Consider the following 6,000-nt stretch of genomic DNA (forward strand, 5'->3'; position numbering starts at 1 on the left):
GCCGAGTTTTGGTGAGGCAACCTTGAGGTACCACAGCACCTCCCTTCCATTCCGCTCCAGGCCTCCGCCGAGCCCCTGCATTCCTGGACATGACACTGTCGCCACCGTCTGCATTAGGCGTCCCTCCAGCTCTCGAGCTTGTTTTGCCGATTTTGGCTGAAGTTGGGATAGATTCGTGTCTAAGGAACACCTCGAGCCTCAGACGAAACGCGTTGGACTGCATTCCAACCCGCTGGCAGATGCTCCCGCCCTTCGCTTGGACTAATGAAGTGAGACGTGCCTCACTTGTGTAAAGTGGACCTTTCAAGCGGTGTCTGCAGGCCTGATTTATGGACGGCAGCCTGTCGTGCATCTCCCAAAGGCGCGGCGCCGCGGTACGCAGCATTAACGTGTAGTTAGCAAGTGCAGAACAGTCGGTCCCTGTGAACGCGACTCAACCCGCTAAGGAAAATATTTTAATTGGGGACACACGTCTTCTGTCCCTACTTTACTGAAAAGAAATAGTGTGTTTGGTTTGTAGCGGGCGGCAGCTGCCAGCCACGGTGCATGTAAACCTTGTACGATCTGCCACCTAAACTGAACAATAATACTACATGCGATCAGCAGGTGTAGGTCCTGCATTGTTATAATTAAAAAGGGAGGGAAAAACCAGCAACCCAAGACTCACCATAGTATTCAATACTGACCCAAGTCATGTTCTTCCGAAAAAATTGCTCTCGTGAAGCTGAGCTCCGTATGTCAAATGTGTGTGATGCAACTGCTGTACATTAGACCTAATTATTATTTTTGGGGTAATGCAGCACAATATTAAAAACAAAAGGACGGATCCCGCTTGAACGGTGCGGCCTCTCCGCCCTTCGACCTGCACCCCCGACGTGAGGGCTGCTCTGGTCCCGGCTTCCCGGTCCGCACGGCTCCGGGTCCCCCCCCGGTGGTCGGAGCAGCAAGCTGAAACCCTCACGGCGGAGCCACAGCTCGCCACTTCGGACTCGTGACAATGACACGTAAAGTCCGCTTATTTACTTCTGCACCTGCGCTACTTGTGTGTTTCTACACGCGCGATTTTCTCGAAAGGGAACTTCGCGACGCACCTATTATGTCGCACGAGAAACGGTGATCCTGACAGTACGCTACTGGGTGACAATTTTATTCAATAGCTGCACGGAGAGCGGACATGAGGACACGTTCCCCGTTGGACGCATTCCTTACCGGAGCCCCTTAACCAGGTAGGTGGAAAAAACGCAATAGAGGACAGTAAGATAAAGGTCCGGTTTGTTTCCCGTTTACAGGTCAGAGGCAGAGAAGAGATCCTCGGCGTGTCTTTTCACCGTATCGTGTGCGCTTCTCCACGTTTTTCCGCTCCCCGGCTTCCCAGGACACCTCGGCGGGTCGCAGGCCGTCCGGGTGATGCCGGGTTGCGTTTTTCCCACACGTCGCATCAGCTCAGCAGTTCTGCAGCTCTTCGACCGTGTGCGGTGTTTCTGTGCGCGGCTTCGGCCCTGAGCAGGAGCTTCAGAGGTGTTGAAAAGTCTTATGCACTTAGATGTTTCATAAAAATATTTTAGATACTTATTTAATGTCTTCTGCATTAGTGTTAATGGGGAAGAGCATATTTTAGATTTCCAGGCATTCCTTTTGCAAACAGTTACAGTATCACAGTAAGGGTTTTGTATGTCGTTAAAGAAGGTAGACACACACACACACACACTGAAACCACTTATTCTAAGCGGGATCGCGGCGAACTAGAGCCTAACCCGGCAACTCAGGGCGCGAGGCTGGAGGGGGAGGGGACGCACCCAGGACGGGACGCCAGTCCATCGCAAAGCACACCGAGCGGGACTCGGACCCGGGACACACCAGAGAGCGGGACCCGGCCAAGCCCACCACGACCCCGCTCGGGACAAGCGATCGTCGACGATGGATAGTTACTAAGCTTTGTAGGAAGTTTATTAATTTAGAGCATTATTTTTGGAAGCATTCTCACTTTACAGCTTTTTTTCCCAACCAAGTGCCTAAACCTTTTGCGCAGCACTCTATATAAACATGCTATATTAAAAATGCTTTTATCGATGACTGCAGGTGTGATGGTGTAAGGAACAATAATGAATATTTGAATTAGCATTTGTATTGTTCTTTTTTCGTTGCATCGTAAACGTTCATAAAATTCTTATCGCAAAATATCTCGGCTTGCGTAAATAGCAGAAAATCCTTCATTAATACATGTCGGCAAAGAGCATTATTCTTCCACGGGTGTGTGGAGTGCTGTGGAATAGAGAAAATTGTTATTAATCAGATGGAAAATGATGGTTAATGGTCCAGGGAGGTCTCGGTAAGGACATATTTCTCTCCGTGCTCCAGCTTAGCGGCGGCTGTCAGTGTCAGCATCCCACCCTGGAGCAGGCTGAGGAGATGAGGAGATGAGAAAAGACCTCTTGCGCGCGAATGTTTTTTTTTTTTGCCTATTAATGCCAGAGGTGTATTGTGGAATCCAGGTTCTTGGTGACAGCGACACCATGAGGACTGGTTGTGTCACAGCCGCTCCATCATCCCCTGAATCTCACAAGGTTCCTTATGCATTTAAATGCTGCTTCAAATCCGTAACCTTGGAGAACATCTGGAGAACGTCCAAGGAACACGACCGGCTTTAGACGACGAAAAAGCTGCTTTGCACGTGAACCGATCCTCTGCTTCTTTCCGGTATTTCATGTGGCCATTCTTACATTTATTCGTTTATGGCTCTTTTCTCCAAAGCTTTTACTGTATCATTTCGTGGAAAGTATCTTGATCCAAGATGCTACGGCAGGAGAGGGGATCGGAACCCAGGAGCTTCAGCTATAAGATGACACCTCTAATCAGTACACCGCTTACAGATGTCTAGTCCTGTTCCATCTGGACAGGAACTGACTGTTAACAGGTGATGGGGCCCATGGTGACCTTTGACCTTTAGGGTGTGCACTCCAGCTCTGTAAGTAATTAGCATGTAGAAGTGACCCCTGCGGATGGATGATGGTTCGGCGGGGGAACCTCATCCTGGTCCTCAAGGGCAACGGTTTAGACCCACTTTGGCCCTTCTCTGCTGCTCAGCTGAAGTGATTGGATTGTAAGTGACCATCCAGGGTCATGGTGGTCTGGAGCCTATCCAGAAGTATAAAGGACGCATACAAATTTTACTCTCTTTCAGCCAACGACCAGGAAGGTCCGTAGCGACAATGTGAGCAGAGGGCGGAGCCGGTGGAGCCGCGGTGCTTCCGAAGGCTGGCGGGTCCTTGAAAATTCCCCTTCTGCACAGCTGCTAGTGTAGTGCTTGGAGCTGCTCCTTTTGGACCCAAAGGTCACAGGTTCGAATCCCACCTCCGGCTGCAGTACCTTCGAGCGACGCGCTTAACCGAAATTGTTCTATGAAGCTACCAGCTGTATAAATGAGTGAATATTTGCCAGTATACTAACACTGTTTATGCTTTAGAGAAAAGTGTCAGATGAATAAAAAAATGTAGCTGCAGCCTGTAGATTTCAGTGCACTTGTTTATATGGCTCTTTTTTTAAAGGAGCAGTTTTGTTGCCCCCCCACTAAGGGGCGCTTGTCACCTTCCTTTCGAAAGTGTCACTGTTTATTTCCCCAAGGGAAAGAGTTTGTAAAAGAAAGTTTGAGTCTTTGTGAAGTTGTCATTTTTTTTCATCTAAAAGTTTCCTTCGGTTACTGTCTGAAGTTTTTTAACCCATCGGCTGTTTTTATATGTTCACAGAGATTTTTTTTTGCCTACATATTATGTATTTACGGGGTCTTCATGCACCGAAGGATATCTTTCTGGCTGCGTTTAAAATGTCATTTATTCTGCTTTCGAAGGTAAACCAGAGACCAAAAAGGATTGTCTTGAACACATCCATCCATCCGCCCATCCATCATTGTTAATATTTAGTTAGGAGTTGGAGTTAATCCTGCTAAGTATGTGATATATAAAAAGTAATTATTTATACCACTAGGGGGGTGCGGTGGCGCAGCAGGTTTGGCCAGGGCCTGCTCCCCGGGGGCTCTGGGGTTCGAGTCCTGCTTGGGGTGCCTTGAGATGGACTGGCTTCCCGTCCTGGGTGTGTCCCCCCCCCCTCCGCCCCGGCCTTGTGTCCTGTGTCGCCGGGTTAGGCTCTGGCTCGCCACAACCCTTCCTGGGACAAGATTGTGTGTGTGTGTGTGTGTGTGTGTGTATTTATACAACTGATAAATGAGACTGAATCTGAACCTGAATACCAATAACGATTATACTCTTTGAGTAATTCAATATTCCTGCTATATTTAGCCTTCTGAGACCGAGCCATTCATTCGTGTCCGCCGTAGAGGACGGCAGCTGCGAAGCAGCGTCCAATGGAGGCCCTTGTGGAGGGAGACGTTTCTCATGTCGTCACGGCAGCGTAACGCCGTCGGAAAGTTACTAGGGGCACATGTCGGCCAGCTGACCTCACCGCCGGACCATGTCTCTGCTGACATTGGCTGTCGTTCGTCCCGTTGGCCTGTGTTGCTGCTGCTGCTGCTGCTGGCAGGGAGTTTCTCTCTCTCTCTCTCTCTCCCTCTCCCAGCTGTGGAGCATCATTCCTCCAGTAGGGGGTGCTCTCTGACACCCTGAAGTGCTGCTCTTCCTCTGGGAGGTAGTGAACAAATCTGGAAGGCATTAAAGAACCTGCCAGTGGGAACAGACAGAGCGGATGAGATTGGAGAAGAGCGGAGCGGACGTGATGGGAGGGGCTCAAGGGTGTGTGTGTGTGTGTGCGTGTGCGTGTGCGTGTGCGTGTGCGGTGGGGGGTTGGCCCCGCCGCACCCCAAACACCCCCCGTTTACTGCAACCTGGTGAACCCCGTGCCCTTCCACCCCCCTTCCGCCCCACCGCAGCCAAACCTCCATATTTCCTGCTCTCTTTGTCCTCTGCGCGTTGCATGTGCATGCGAGAACTTCTGCTTGTTTAGTTTGGGCCTCCAGCGCAGTTTGAAAAAAGCGTTCACCGCATTACGACCGCGCTTTTACAACGGTTACGGCAACGCTTCAATTAGCAGCGGCAGGGTTCCGGCGCCTAGCGGGCCGCGTCGGCCGAGCTCCGACACACGTGTTGCGCGTAAACGCGGCAGAGCAGACTGCCGGAGCCCAAGTTCAGACCTTCGCGCACGCTTTCCTCCCAGGAGACCGACACCGTGAGGCTTGCGCTGAGCTACTTACGCTGATTTACCCATTTAAACAGCAGGGTAATTTTTACTGCATCAGTTCAGGGCGAGTACCTTGCTCGGGGGTACAACAGCAATAACGTGGGCCGGAACATGCGACGAAAGAACCGCAGCGCTGCACGCGCTCTGCGTTTACTTGTAGATGTGGGTAAAAGAGGGAAATTAATAATAAATTACTAATAATGTGATTAATCGGGTTTTGTGCACTTGCGTGTGTTTCAGCTGGTTGTCAGCAGGGGGAGTAACGGTTACTTGCTGACTTACCCCTGGGGTGGGTTCCGTGCCCACGATCGTACGGGGAGCTCCCTGTTCGGCTCCGGTACTCGAACCCCCGCTGCCGATGCGCTCGGCGCGCTACTCTTCTGGCACTTTGACCCTGCACGGCATTCTGGGTAAGTGACTAAGTGCTCCGCTCAGCGGATGTAATATCATATAATCGATATTTAAGACGACGAGACCTGTAGAGAGATGAGGGCAGCATAAAGGAATGAAACATTTATTTCATATGTACTTCAGCCAAAAAGGCTCTAGTTATATCAAAGAATTAATGACTTGGAACGAGCTCCCTCTGTCCTTCAGAGCTGCTGAATCCCTCCCGGCATCCAAGAAGGGTCTCGAAACACTTTCAGATATTTTTCGGAGCCGTTTCTCCGAACGAGTCCGACACCATCTGCTACGATTTGAATCTAACGTCTATAGGCGGCAGATTGAGGGACATGAACCAGCAACACAGCGGTGTCAGACAGACAAGCTGCTTCGATAATCCTGTGTCTCAAGCTCTTCATCTGTTGTCGA

The sequence above is a fragment of the Scleropages formosus genome, chromosome 1, assembly GCF_900964775.1.
Source record: "Scleropages formosus chromosome 1, fSclFor1.1, whole genome shotgun sequence".
NCBI classification, from domain to species: domain Eukaryota; kingdom Metazoa; phylum Chordata; class Actinopteri; order Osteoglossiformes; family Osteoglossidae; genus Scleropages; species Scleropages formosus.